General features: G+C 40.9%; 1 protein-coding gene across 12 annotated transcripts in view; it reads left to right on the top strand.

The window, feature by feature from the left end:
* NEK11 (NIMA related kinase 11) overlaps positions 1–14,444 on the top strand; it is a 282,586-nt gene that overhangs the window by 166,872 nt on the left and 101,270 nt on the right. The window lies entirely within an intron of this gene.

Genomic DNA, 14,444 nt, shown 5'->3' with positions numbered 1-14,444 from the left:
CTCTATTGTTTTCTATAAAATCTAAGGATTAAATGTATAATATAAAAGAATATAATCTTGCTGGCATCTGGTTGTTTTCCTTTAAGGAGTGTTTACATTATTAGCTTTTATAAAATTTTACATTGTATCTATGATTTAAGGTATTCTTAATATTATTTTAATACCCCTAATCTTTGGTTGGGTTGCTTAGAAGCAGAGGCTGAGATGGTTATTCTGTAGTGTGTATCTTCTTGGGTAGAGTAGGATGAGGGTTGAGTCTGGGCAGGGCAGTGGAGATTGCTGAGCAAAAATGTGATCCAGCTACAGACGAGCTCTGCCTGACCCCACAGTAGCTCAAACATGAGTGACACCTTAGAGTTGGTTCCATCTTGAGTTAGTCAGCCATTGGCCAGAACAGTTGCTGGGTGGTGGTGAGATGTAACCTCTTTGATAAGGTAATTCTTTGATCTAAGAGCAGTTGTCTAAAGAAGGAGGCATCTGTGCCCTGTTAGAAGTTGGTATGGACTGAACCGTGTTCCCCTAAAATTTAGATGTTGAAGCCCTAACCCCCAGGACCTCAAAATGTGACTGTATTTGGAGACTGGGCCTTTAAAGAAGCAATTAAGTTGAAATAAGACTATTAGGACAAGGCCCAAATCCATTCTGACTAGTGTCCTTATAAGAAGAGGAGCCTTGGACACAAAAGATGCCAGCACACTTGCAAGCAAAGGTGAAACCAAAATTGTCAGAACCTTGATCTTGGACTTCTAGCCTCCAGAACCATGAGAAAATACATTTCTGTTGTTAAAGCATTCTTTCGTGGCAAACCTAGCAGACCATAACTCAGCATCTGGAGGATGAGCAGGCCAGCACTCGCAGGTGGAGTGTATTTGTTAAGGAGCTTTGGGGGGAACATCAGTAGCATTCACCACACCCACTTACAAATCAGGAAACTGTGGCCACAGGGGTGAAGTGGGTGCCCAAGGTGATAATAAACAACAGAGTTGAACTTGAGTCTCTGTAGCTGATCCTCCTAATCACTATTCTGCAGTCTTTCTCAGAAGCTGCAGATATTACCAATTAAGTTGGGCTCCATTTCTGTCTTTTTTACCCTAATTTGTGCCCACCTTACATGAGATGGAGCTCCTTGGGGAAACATAGCCAGCTCAGCGTAGACCATGTCTGTATCTAAGTGCCGTCTAAAAGCGTTGTGTTTTACCCTGTTGTTTGAGAATGTTGTAGCACATTAACCTCAGGTTTTCTCTACATGTGAAATGATGTCTTTATTTAAAATGTTTTCTATTAAAAAATGAATTAGGGAAATCTTTTTCATATTCACACATGCTGTTTTAGGGAAATAAGAAATTCTGAGATCTGCCTTGTCAGTGTAATTATGATGTCGTTCTGAGCACCAGCATTGAACATGGTCTTTGGAGAGGCCACATCATGATCTAACAGTAGATCATGGTTTGTGTTTATTATAACTTGGCTCAGTATTTTCTGGCTCAGTATAATAAAGCCATTGCCTCCTTCAGAAAATTAGGAAAGAAAGGAAAAATAAAGAAGGGTATCTCTGGGCAGCTGCCTGCTACCAAGACCCCAACTTGCCTCACTGTAGCTAAAATACAGATAATCCTCTCTTTAAGAAGAGATTCTCCCCCACCACACATACCCCCCTGATTACAGGATATAGCAAAAACATCATAAAAAGTGTCTTGTGGATATTGTTGACTTCCTTAGAGAAGAGGCAGAAAAGTGCAATTAAAAATGCATTTTAAATGTAGGATTTCCAAAATCACAAGTCATTTGGTCCTCAGACATTAATCAGTTCTGACAGTATTGTTAGACATGCAGAGAGAGTCAGGGTGTTCTTGCAGCTGGAGCAGCATCTGGGGCACCTGACGGAAGCCACTGTCTAACGTGAGTGCCATCACAGGCTGGGTAGAGTTAACTGGGTCCTCAACCTTGCGGGCCTGTGGGATATAGCTGGAGATGGTAGGATGAGGAAGACATACTTTACTGTTTGGAGTTATGACTCCCTCTGAGATATAAGGTCAGAAGATGTGAGAAACTGGGAAAGAGTAGGTCTTTCAGGGGGAAAAAAATTCCTTATCTTTTACTGATCTTCCTCCTCCCTTCTGCTGACCCTCCCTAAAATAAACATCAGAAAATTCTTTGCAGGAGGTACTGTGTGGTAGTTTGAAAGTTCTCATCTCTTAGAGATGTAGGCATTCACTTCGTCAACAAGAAGTTTGAATGTCTGCTTTTGGATTTGAGATGCCATGAAGTAGAAGATGAGCACAACTCCTGCCCTGTGGGAGCTTACTATCTACATTGTGCTAAATTAATGGTTCTTAAATTTAAATGTGTCAGGATCCTCTGGAGGACTTGTTAAAGTGTGAATTGCTGGACCCTCACTGCAGTTTCTGATCCAGTAGGCCTGGGAGGTCCGAGGATCTGCATTTTTAATAAGATCCTGGGCAATTCTGCTGTTATTTCTCTTCTAGGACATGCTTTTGAGAACCATTGTGCTCAGCTTGCTCCCCACATTTGCTCAAATCATATGTATTGGATGGTTAGAATCATTTAGGGTAGTGGTGAGCTCACAGGCTGAGAAATTCCTCCCACATAACTAAGTTCCTTTAAAGGAAAGTTGGTTTTGCCTTTAATCAAAGTTCTTACCTTATTGGCTCTTTACAAAATCCTTTAATACATTCTTGATCATTTTAGAAGTTTAAAGTGCTGGGGGAATTTGTCTTTAAACAGTTGTATGTCATTTTCTCCTTGAAGTTCCAAAAGATAAAGCAATAGTTCTCATAGTATGTTGCAGCATCTTTGTGTAGAGTTCAGGCCCCACCTCAGAGCAGCTAAATCTGAATCAGTGGGCTTTGGGGCCAAGAATCTGTTTTACAAAGGCCTCCAGGTGATCCTGATCCACAGTCCACCTTGAGCACATCTGAGACAGAGTTGGACTGAGTAACAGTGGGATTGAGACTGAGTGAGGGCCCCTGGCATTCAATAGTCCTAGCTCCCTTCAGATAATTTACCAGGATGACTGTGCTTCAGTTTTCTATCTCATTAAGTCAAAGGTCTATCCCTTGTTGTATGACATCTTTCAGAGTTATGAGGAAGATAATCACAATTATTATTTATGACATTTAAATTTCATAAATAATGATGGAAACATGAAAATAATGATGAGAATAGTGTCATAAGTAGATGAAAATTCCTAGCTAATCATAAAATTTCTTTGTCTTGTTCACTTAAGAAGGCTTTCTTATCTCTCCTTGCTATCCTTTGGAACTCTGCATTCAATTAGGTATATCTTTTCCATTCTCCTTTGCCTTTTGCTTTTCTTCTTTTCTCAACTATTTGTAAGGCTTCCTCAGACAACCATTTTGCCTTCTTGTATTTCTTTTTTCTTGGGATGATTTTGGTCACCACCTCCTGTACAATGTTACAGACCTCCGTCCATAGTTCTTCAGGCACTCTATCAGATCTAAGCCCTTGAATCTGTTTGTCATTTCCACTGTTTAATAAGTGATTTGATTTAGGTCACACCTGAATGGCTTAGTAGTTTTCCCTACTTCCTCCACTTTAAGTCTTAATTTTGCAATAAGGAGCTCATGATCTGACACAAAGTCAGCTCCTGGTCTTGTTTTGCTTACCGTATAGGGCTTCTCCATTTTTTGATGCAAAGAAATAGAGGAAAGCAATAGAATGGGAAAGACTAGAGATCTCTGCAAGAAAATTAGAGATAGCAAGGGGATATTTCATGCAAAGATGGGCACAATAAAGGACAGAAATGGTAAGGACCCAGCAGAAACAGAAGAGATTAAGAAGAGGTGGCAAGAATACACAGAAGAACTGTCAGAAAGGCCTTAATGATGTAGATAACCACAATGGTGGTGTCACTCACCTAGAGCCAGACATCCTGGAGTGTGAAGTCAAGTGGGCCTTAGGAAGCCTTACCATGAACAAAGTTAGTGGAGGTGATGGAAATCCAGCTGAGTTATTTCAAATCCTGAAAGATGATGCTGTTAAAGTGCTGCATGTGATATGACAGCAAATTTGGAAAACTCAGCAGTGGCCACAGGACTGGAAAAGGTCAGTTTTCATTCCAATCTCAAAGAAGGGCAATGCCAAAGAATGTTCTAACTGCCACACAACTGTGCTCATTTCACATGCTAACAAGGTAATGTTCAAAATCCTTCAAGCTAGGCTTCAACAGTACAAGATCCAAGAAATTCTAGATGTACAAGCTGGATTTAGAAAAGGCAGAGGAACAAGAGATCAAATTGCCAACATCCATTGGATCATAGATAAAGCAAGTGAATTCCAGAAAAACATCTACTTCTGCTTCATTAACTACACTAAAGCCTTTGATTGCGTGGATCACAACAAACTGGAAAATTCTTAAAGAGTTGGGAATACCAGACTACCTTGCCTGCCTCCTGAGAAACCCGTGGCAGATCAAGAAACAGCAGTTAAAACCGGATATGGAACAACGGACTGGTTCAAAATTGAGAAAGGAGTATGTCAAGGCTATATATTGTCACCCTCCTTATTTAACTTGTATGCAGAGTACATCATGTGAAATGTTGAGCTGGATGAATCACAAGCTGGTATCAAGACTGCTGGGAGAAATACTGATAACCTCAGATATGCAGATGACACCACCTTAATGGTAGAAAGTGAAGAGGAACTAAAAAGCTTCTTGATGAAGGTGAGAGAAGAAAGTGAAAAATTTGACTTAAAACCCAACATTCCAAAAACTAATACCATGGCATCTGGTTCCATCACTTCATGGCAAATAGATGGGGAAACAAGGGAAACAGTGACAGACTTTGTTTTCTTGGGCTCCGAAATCACCATGGATGGTGACTGCAGCCATGAAATTAAAAGACATTTAGTCTTTGAAAGAAAAGCTATGACAGCCTAGAGACATCACTTTGCTGACAAACATCCGTCTGGTCAAAGCTGTGTTTTTACAGTAGTCATGTTTGGATGTGAGAGTTAGACCATAAAAAAGGCTGAGAATTGATGCTTTTGAACTGTGGTGTTGGAGAAGACTCTTGAGAGTCCCTTGGACTGCAAGGAGATCAAACCAGTCAATCCTAAAGGAATCAATCCTGAATATTCATTGGAAGGACTGATGCTGAAGCTGAAGCTCCAGTACTTTGGCCACCTGATGCAAAGAGCTGACTCACTGGAAAAGACCCTGATGCTGGGAAAGACTGAGGACATGAGAAGGGGATGAGAGAGGATAAGATGGTTGGATGGCATCATCGACTCAATGGACAAGAATTTGAGGAAACTCCTGGAGATAGTGAAAGACAGGGAAGGCTGATATACTGCAGTCCATGGGGTCACAGAGAATCGAACATGGCTGAGTGACTGAACAACAGCAACCATAAAATAGCACTAATGTAGTGGAATAAAGACAGGATTCAGGTAATTTACATTCCAGTCTGCCATGTATTCAGCTGTGTGACATGTGGTTGGTTATTAGCCTGTCTCTCAGTTTATCTAAAAATTGAGATAAAAAGGTTGTCCTGGTCTAAGTTGAATCACTGTTGCAGTGATAAAGTGGAATAATGGATACGAATGTGCATTTAAAAACAGTCTATAAAGTGCAGTGATTCTGGCCTGCTAATTCATGGTTTTGTTATTCCCCATCATTAAAATGGGACTAGGCCCCTATAACTCTATAGAGATTTTGAGTAGTGAGACAACTGATATCAGGACGATTTGAGCTCAGATCCCCTGGAGAAGGAAATGGCAACCCACTCCAGTATTCTTGCCTGGGAAATCCCATGGACAGTGGAGCCTGGAGGGCTATAGACCATGGTGTTGCAAAAGAATCAGACACAACTTAGTGGCTGAACAGTAGCAACCACAAAAGTAAAGTTTATTTCTTCATTAATTGTCTGTAACATATAAATGTTGTAAGGTGTGGAGATATTATAAAGCCTTACGCATTTTATTATGGTGCTTCTATAATAGTATATGCTAGTACTTTTGTTTGAACTAGTCACATCCTGGAGCAGAAGTTTTCACATTGTGGCCCTGAGGCCAGCAGCACCAGCACCCCCCTGGAACTTGTCAGAAATGCACGTTTCCAGGCCTCCCTCCTGATCTGCTGGATCAGGGCTCTATGTGAGGCCCAATGGTCCATGTTTTAACAAGCCCTGCAGGTGATCCTGCTGCTCACTTAAGTCTTAGAGGAAGGGCTTTATTAGGGTCTCTGTTGAAGGGTCTGACAAAGAGCAACCTTTTCCCAGGACAGGTTAACTGTTTCTCTTTTTCTCCAGCATGGATTTGCAACAACTGTGTCCAAGCTCAGGCAGCCATTGTTAGATTCCTGCATAAATGTATCCGTCACCACCACCCAGTGTAGTGGAGATCTGTATGCTGCTCCCAAACATCTATCAGGAGGCTGACTTCAGGGTATGAGAAAATGAAAGCTATTTATCTCAGACCATTTTCCCCTCTATGACAGCAGAAATGAGCCTTCGCCTAACAAGGCTTCACACTGGACCAGTGTCTGAAAAACACACAATTTGACAAACAGCATGAGCTGACTTCTTTCTTCCAATTTTTCCATTTGAAATGCACCCTTTTCTGAGCCTCACCAAGCTAGTGGTATTTGAGTAAGAAACACTAGTGATGGGTTCATCTATTTCATGACTTGGACACCTGTCCATTTCTTCCCTCCTCTTCTCCCTGGGAGGGGATGCTTGAAGGAGAGAGAAAGGGACTGACTATGCGCAGGGAGCCATGTTATGGGAAGGGCTCAATATTCGGTAAGAGAAACACTTGTCTGTGGAGTGGAGCTGTGGTATGATCCAGCTGCCACCTGCTTTTCTAAATAAAGTTCACAGCCAATGGAACACACATGCTCATGCATTTATGTATTGTCTACGTCTGGTTTCACACTACAAAGAGTTGGGTAGTTGTGACAGGGACTGTATACCCTGCAAAACCTAACACTTTTTCTGTCAAGCCCTTTACAGAGCAAGTTTGTTCACCACTGTCGTAGAGGTTCTCTCTGAGCTGCCTGGAAGAGCCAGGATGGAACCAGAGACAGGAAGGTGATGGGAGGAGAGGAGGGTGTAAAATGCCCGGGGTCCCTCTGGAGCCCAGCAGTCAGAAGGGCAGTGGGAGGAGCCGCTCCTTACTGCCTTTGGAGTTGGGTACTGTGTGGATTTTGAGAAGTGATTCTATTTAAAATATTGTTAAAATTTTTAACTTGGCATCCATTTGTGATTGCCTGATATTTATTTTCTTCCTGGTGTTGAGCATTACAGACAAAACTACAGAGTTTTATGTTAAATGTCAGTAGCTCACATTTCCTGGACACATACCATGTGCATTAATAGCTGCATCATACTATGTAATGTTCACAATGATTCAATGAGATGAGTGCTACCATCCCCACTCTACAGATGAGAAAACTGAACAGCAGGAAGTTTACATAACACCCAGCATTAAGAGCCTCAATTTAAATGTGGGTCTTTTTGATGCCAAAGTCAGTATTCTAAACCAGTGTTTTTCAAATTCTGGGATGAGAAATCAATTTAGCAAGTTGCAACTAGCATTAAAAGAAAAAAAAAAAAGAGAAATCATTGAATAGTATACAAAATGCCAGAGTGTGTCGTTTGTAGTATGGGTAAATCTTGATGCATGAAGCTTTTGTTTCAACTATAAAGATGTTTTTATATAAACACAAATCCAAGCACATTTCCATACCCTGGGCAATAATGTAAATGATATGTCTTACTCTTTCAGAGTCAATCTTGAAAGCAAATATTCTTTCCTGAAAGTGGGGTGTGGGGGATAGAGAAACAGAGGGAGAAAATATGAGTGAGTCAGTGAATGGATAACTGTGATAGAGAGACAGACTCAGGGAGAGGACACGGGAGGAAGTGGGACGACAGAGAATGGACATCTCTGTGGAAGAGACACAGAGACCCAGCGAGAGGCCGAGGGTGGTGGGGAAGAGAGGCAGGAAGTCCACCCAGCGAGTGCATGCCCCTGCTTGAAGACGAAACTGGAGACCTGAATTGTCCTCTTGGAAGATTTTGGTTTTCATATACTTCTCTTGCTGTGATCCTTTTGTCATCCTGAGTGTGAGTCAAATAAAGATTTTTATAAAACATGGGCCCTGTGTGCAAATACTCTGTTTCATCTGCTGCTCAACTAATAATAGGTGATCGGAGGGGAAAACAGACTGTGTTGGAGTTACTGAGAGAAAGTGTGAGTTTCCTAAAGAATTGGCAAAGGCATTTTTGAATATGTGTATTAATAATTGTTTTTGAGCTGGCCAGTTTTTTTTTTTTTTTTTGTGCAGCAGAGTCTGGTAAATCTTTACTTTTTACCGTAGCTTTTATATTCTAAGTTAGTACATTTTTTAAGGGGAAGATGGTTTAATATTACATCGGCTTATCCTTCATGAAACCAGGGTGTTTTCCACATACTTCTTTGTGAGAGTCTTATACATTATCTTCTGGCCTTGGGGCCTATTGACATTTTATGACCTAGGTGAATGCAAAACTGTTTTCCGTAATCTATTCTTTAAGGAACACAAAGGTCAGTCCTTTTGCAGAAGTTATCAGTTAAATTTATCTAAAAGGTTTACCACACAAAGACTCTGCAGCTCCCATGAGGCAGCCCCTGTTTAGCATTCCTGGTTAAAATTAACAATTCTAAACTCTTATTTTTCTAAATCTTTAACTATAACCACTTTTAGAATAATATTTTATGTTCTCTAATAGGGCTTCCTCACCTCTTGAAGGGCTCTGTGCCTATTAGGGCCTTTTGTATGATCAGGTTCTTTATGCTGTTTATGATTAAGGTGTTGTGAGCAGTCATGTGCATTAGTACGCATTTGCCAAGCAGGCTAGAATGCCAGCAAAGGGGTCTAAAATTGAAATACTCCTTTCATCCTGGATAATCTTATAGGATACCACCGTCTGGGGGACATATTGATTAAAGTTCTACGTTGATTCTGTTTGGAAAGAGATCGGGGAAGGCCTTCTGCCTGTGTCACAGAAATTAGGGAGTAGTTTAATATAGCAAGCATCAGAAAGACAGAGATCATCTTTAAGGTGAGCGCTGGGGCAGCTTTTTGGAATCCCTGAAGTCCTGATTTGCCTTGCTTGTCAGGTCTTCTCCTCATGACCTTGTCATGGGTGGGATCGCGTGTGCTGGCTCCCGGCAACCTACTTTTCTGGGCAGTTGAGTCTATGATGATTCCAGTCTATAGTCTCCAAATAGATTTTATTATTTTTTTTCAATTATTTTTATTAGTTGGAGGCTAATTACTTCACAACATTTCAGTGGGTTTTGTCATACACTGACATGAATCAGCCATGGAGTTACATGTATTCCCCATCCCGATCCCCCCTCCCACCTCCCTCTCCACCCGATTCCTCTGGTTCTTCCCAGTGCACCAGGCCCGAGCACTTGTCTCATGCATCCCACCTGGGCTGGTGATCTGTTTCACTATAGATAATGTACATGCTGTTCTTTCGAAACACCCCACCCTCGCTTTCTCCCACAGAGTCCAAAAGTCTGTTCTGTACATCTGTGCCTCTTTTTCTGTTTTGCATATAGGGTTATCATTACCATCTTTCTAAATTCCATATATATGTGTTAGTATGCTGTAATGGTCTTTATCTTTCTGGCTTACTTCGCTCTGTATAATGGGCTCCAGTTTCATCCATCTCATTAGAACTGATTCAAATGAATTCTTTTTAACGGCTGAGTAATATTCCATGGTGTATATGTACCACAGCTTCCTCATCCATTCGTCTGCTGATGGGCATCTAGGTTGCTTCCATGTCCTGGCTATTATAAACAGTGCTGCGATGAACATTGGGGTGCATGTGTCTCTTTCAGATCTGGTTTCCTCAGTGTGTATGCCCAGGAGTGGGATTTCTGGGTCATATGGCAGTTCTATTTCCAGTCTTTTAAGAAATCTCCACACTGTTTTCCATAGTGGCTGTACTAGTTTGCATTCCCACCAACAGTGTAAGAGGGTTCCCTTTTCTCCACACCCTCTCCAGCATTTATTGCTTGTAGATTTTTGGATAGCAGCCATCCTGACTGGCGTGTAATGGTACCTCGTTGTGGTTTTGATTTGCATTTCTCTGATAATGAGTGAAGTTGAGCATCTTTTCTTGCGTTTTTTAGCCATCTGTATGTCTTCCTTGGAGAAATGTCTGTTTAGTTCTTTGGCCCATTTTTTGATTGGGTCATTTATTTTTCTGGAGTTGAGCTGGAGGAGTTGCTTGTATATTTTTGAGATTAATCCTTTGTCTGTTGCTTCATTTGCTATTATTTTCTCCCAATCTGAGGGCTGTCTTTTCACCTTGCTTATAGTTTCCTTTGTTGTGCAAAAGCTTTTAAGTTTCATTAGGTCCCATTTGTTTACTTTTGCTTTTATTTCCAATATTCTGGGATGTGGGTCATAGAGGATCCTGCTGTGATTTATGTTGGAGAGTGTTTTGCCTATGTTCTCCTCTAGGAGTTTTATAGTTTCTGGTCTTACGTTTAGATCTTCAATCCATTTTGAGTTTATTTTTGTGTATGGTGTTAGAAAGTGTTCTAGTTTCATTCTTTTACAAGTGGTTGACCACTTTTCCCAGCACCACTTGTTAAAGAGGTTGCTTTTTTTCTATTGTATATCCTTGCCTTCTTTGTCGAAGATAAGGTGACCATAGGTTCGTGGATTTATCTCTGGGCTTTCTATTCTGTTCCATTGATCTATATTTCTGTCTTTGTGCCAGTACCATACTGTCTTGATGACTGTGGCTTTGTAGTAGAGCCTGAAGTCAGGCAGGTTGATTCCTCCAGTTCCATTCTTCTTTCTCAAGATTGCTTTGGCTATTCGAGGTTTTTTGTATTTCCATACAAATTGTGAAATTATTTGTTCTAGTTCTGTGAAAAATACTGTTGGTAGCTTGATAGGGATTGCATTGAATCTGTAGATTGCTTTGGGTAGTATAGCCATTTTGACAATATTGATTCTTCCAATCCATGAACACGGTATGTTTCTCCATCTGTTTGTGTCCTCTTTGATTTCGTTCATCAGTGTTTTATAGTTTTCTATGTATAGGTCTTTTGTTTCTTTAGGTAGATATACTCCTAAGTATTTTATTCCTTTTGTTGCAATGGTCCTTAATTTCTCTTTCTGTTTTTTCATTGTTAGTGTATAGGAATACAAGGGATTTCTGTGTGTTAATTTCATATCCTGCAACTTTACTATATTCATTGATTAGCTCTAGTAATTTTCTGGAAGAGTCTTTAGGGTTTTCTATGTAGAGGATCATGTCATCTGCAAACAGCAAGAGTTTCACTTCTTCTTTTCCTATCTGGATTCCTTTTACTTCTTTTTCTGCTCTGATTGCTGTGGGAGCTGGCCAGTTTTAATTCCACGGTACTGCCTCTTTTGTTCTATGCAAAATCATAGCTAGCAAAGATTTTAAAACATTCAATTGTCAGGGCTTTCTACATCCACTAAGTGTTTTACTTTCAAGGGATTCTGGAATCAGTTAATGAAAAGTTCATTTTTACAGATGTGAAAATTGATGGAACACTTGATAAAGTTTCCCTGTACACAGATGCTTTCATAAGCATCATATTACTGAATCTTCATAGCTACCCTGTTAGATTACATTTTGTCTGCTTCCCTAGAAAAAAATAACTCTCAGTAAGTTCAAATACCTCACTCAAGTTTCTCATTTAAGAGGTGGCATAGCTAGATTCAAACCTTGATTCTCTAACCCCAAATTCCATATTTTCCCCACATAAAATAATAGGCTCAGGTGGCACCAGTGGTGAAGAATTCACCTGCCAATGCAGGAGACACGAGAGATGCTGGTTCTATCACTGGGCCGAGAAGATCCCCTGGAATAGGAAACAGCAATGCACTCCAGTATTCTTACTGGGAAAATTCCATGGACAGAGGAGCTTGGCAGGCTGCAGTCCATGGGGTCTCAAAGAGTTGGACATGACTTAGCACACATGCACTAGACATAAAATAGCAACAGTGGGATGAAAACCAGTGCTCTGGTTTACAGTTTAGAAGGATAATTTTGTTTATAAGTCAGTCAGTTCAGTCACACAGTCATGTCCAACTCTTTGCAACCCCATGGACTGCAGCACGCCAGGCTTCTCTGTCCATCACCAACTCCCAGACCTTGCTAAAACTTGTGTCCATCGAACCAGTGATACCATCCAACCATCTCATCCTCTGTCGTCCACTTCTCCTCCTACCTTCAATCTTTCCCAGCATCAGGGTCTTTTCCAATGGGTCAGTTCTTTGCATCAGGTGGTCAAAATATTGGAGTTTCAGCTTTAGCATCAGTCCTTCCAATGAGTATTCAGGACTAATTTCCTTTAGGATGGACTGGTTGGATCTCCTTGCAGTCCAAGGGACTCTCAAGAGTCTTCTCCAACACCACAGTTCAAAAGCATCAATTCTCTGGCACTCAGCTTTCCTTGTAGTTCAACTCTTATATCCATAGTTGACTAATGGAAAAACCATAGCTTTGACTAGATGGACCTTTGTCGGCAAAGTAATGTCTCTGCTTTTTAATGTGCTATCTAGGTTTGTCATAACTTTTCTTCCAAGGAGTAAGCTTCTTTTAATTTCATGGCTGTAGTCACCACTTGCAGTGATTTTGGAGCCCCCAAAATAAAGTGTTTGTTTCCATTGTTTCCCCATCTATTTGCCATGAAGTGCTAGGACGAGATGCCATGATCTTTGTCTTTTGAATGTTGAGTTTTAAGCCAACTTTTTCACTCTCCTTATGGTAGAAAGTGAAGAGGAACTAAAGAACCTCTTGATGAAGGTGAAAGAGGAGAGTGAAAAAGCTGGCCTAAAACTTAACATTCAAAAACCTAAGATCATGGCATCTGGTCCCATCACTTCATGGCAAATAGTTGGGGAAACAATGGAAACAGTGACAGACTTCATTTTCCTGGGCTCCAGAATCACTGAAGATGGTGATTATGGTCATGAAATTCAAAGATGCTTGCTCCTTGGAAGAAAAGTTATGACCAACCTAGACAGCATATTAAATAGCAGAGACATTACATTACCAACAAGCATCCGTATAGTAAAAGCTGTGGTTTTTCTAGTAGTCATGTATGGATGTAAGAGTTGGACCATAAACAAGGCTGAGCATCAAAGAATTGATGCTTTTGAACTGTGATGTTGGAGAAGACTCTTGAGAGTCCCTTGGACTGCAAGGAGATCCAACCAGTCCATCCTAAAGGAGATCAGTCCTGGGTGTTCATTGGAAGGACTGATGCTGAAGCTGAAACTCCAGTACTTTGGCTGCCTGATGTGAAGAGCTAACCCATTAGAAGAGACCCTGATGCTGGGAAAGATTGAAGGTAGGAGGAGAAGGGGATGAGAGAGGATGAGATGGTTGGATGGCATCACCGACTCAATGGACATGAGAATGAGCAAGCTTTGGGAGATGGTGGTGGACAGGGAAGCATAGTGTGCTGCAGTCCACGGGGTCACAAAGAGGCAGACACAGCTGAGCGACTGAACAACAACAACAACTAATGTGTACAAAGCCTAAATGCCATGGTTTTAATAAGGTAGAGAGAGTACCATTATTTAACTTTCTCCCTTCCCCAAGGATATTTCTTATTTCTAGGCTCCCTTTAGCAAATTGGAATTGATATCACTGTGTTTTTTTGGGATCTTGGATTTTGAATGGACCAATAGATCCATTCTTAGCCTTTCTTGGTTGAAGACCATTATAAGCACCAACCGACTTTCCTGGTGGCTCAGTGGTAAAGAATCCACCTGCCAGTGCAGGAGACACAAGTTTGATCCTTGGATCAGGAAGATCCCCTGGAGAAGGAAACGGCAACCCACTCCAGTTTTCTTGCCTGGGAAATCCCACAGACAGAGGCACCAGGGGGGCTGCAGACCATGGGGTTATGAAGAGTCAAACACAACTTAGCAACTGAACAGCAACAACAATATTTCTAGTTGGTAATAATATTGCTTCAAGTAACTTAGGTAGCACTTCCTGGCAACAGCTTAATTAGGTGGCCTTTCCTTGTGTTTTTTTTTTTTTTGTTGTTGTTTGTTTTGTAAGAAATGCTTCATATTCATGTGAGTAAGTAGAACCTTAGTGTGAACTACATCTCAAAAACCTTCATAGCCTTAGAATTTTAACATTTCCCTCAGCTTGCCAATAATGCCATTTCTATATATTCTATCCCTCTTGCCTGATCTCCTACTAGTGTTTTCTTTAAAAGAAGAAATTCCCAGGAAGAATGCTTATATTTGTCCCCTCCACTGTGTCCACAGTAACTTTATGTGGATAGTAGAGTCTGGTGGCCAAGGCATCTTACTTTGCTTTTGGTCCTGAATCTCCTTATTTGTAATAATGGTTCATGCCTCTGAATGTAAAGACTTTAGAAGAGGTCAT

Source organism: Odocoileus virginianus, chromosome 4 (genome assembly GCF_023699985.2).
Source record: "Odocoileus virginianus isolate 20LAN1187 ecotype Illinois chromosome 4, Ovbor_1.2, whole genome shotgun sequence".
Taxonomy (NCBI): domain Eukaryota; kingdom Metazoa; phylum Chordata; class Mammalia; order Artiodactyla; family Cervidae; genus Odocoileus; species Odocoileus virginianus.
Note: the sequence above shows the minus strand (reverse complement) of the source record. Positions and strands in the feature narration are given on the sequence as shown.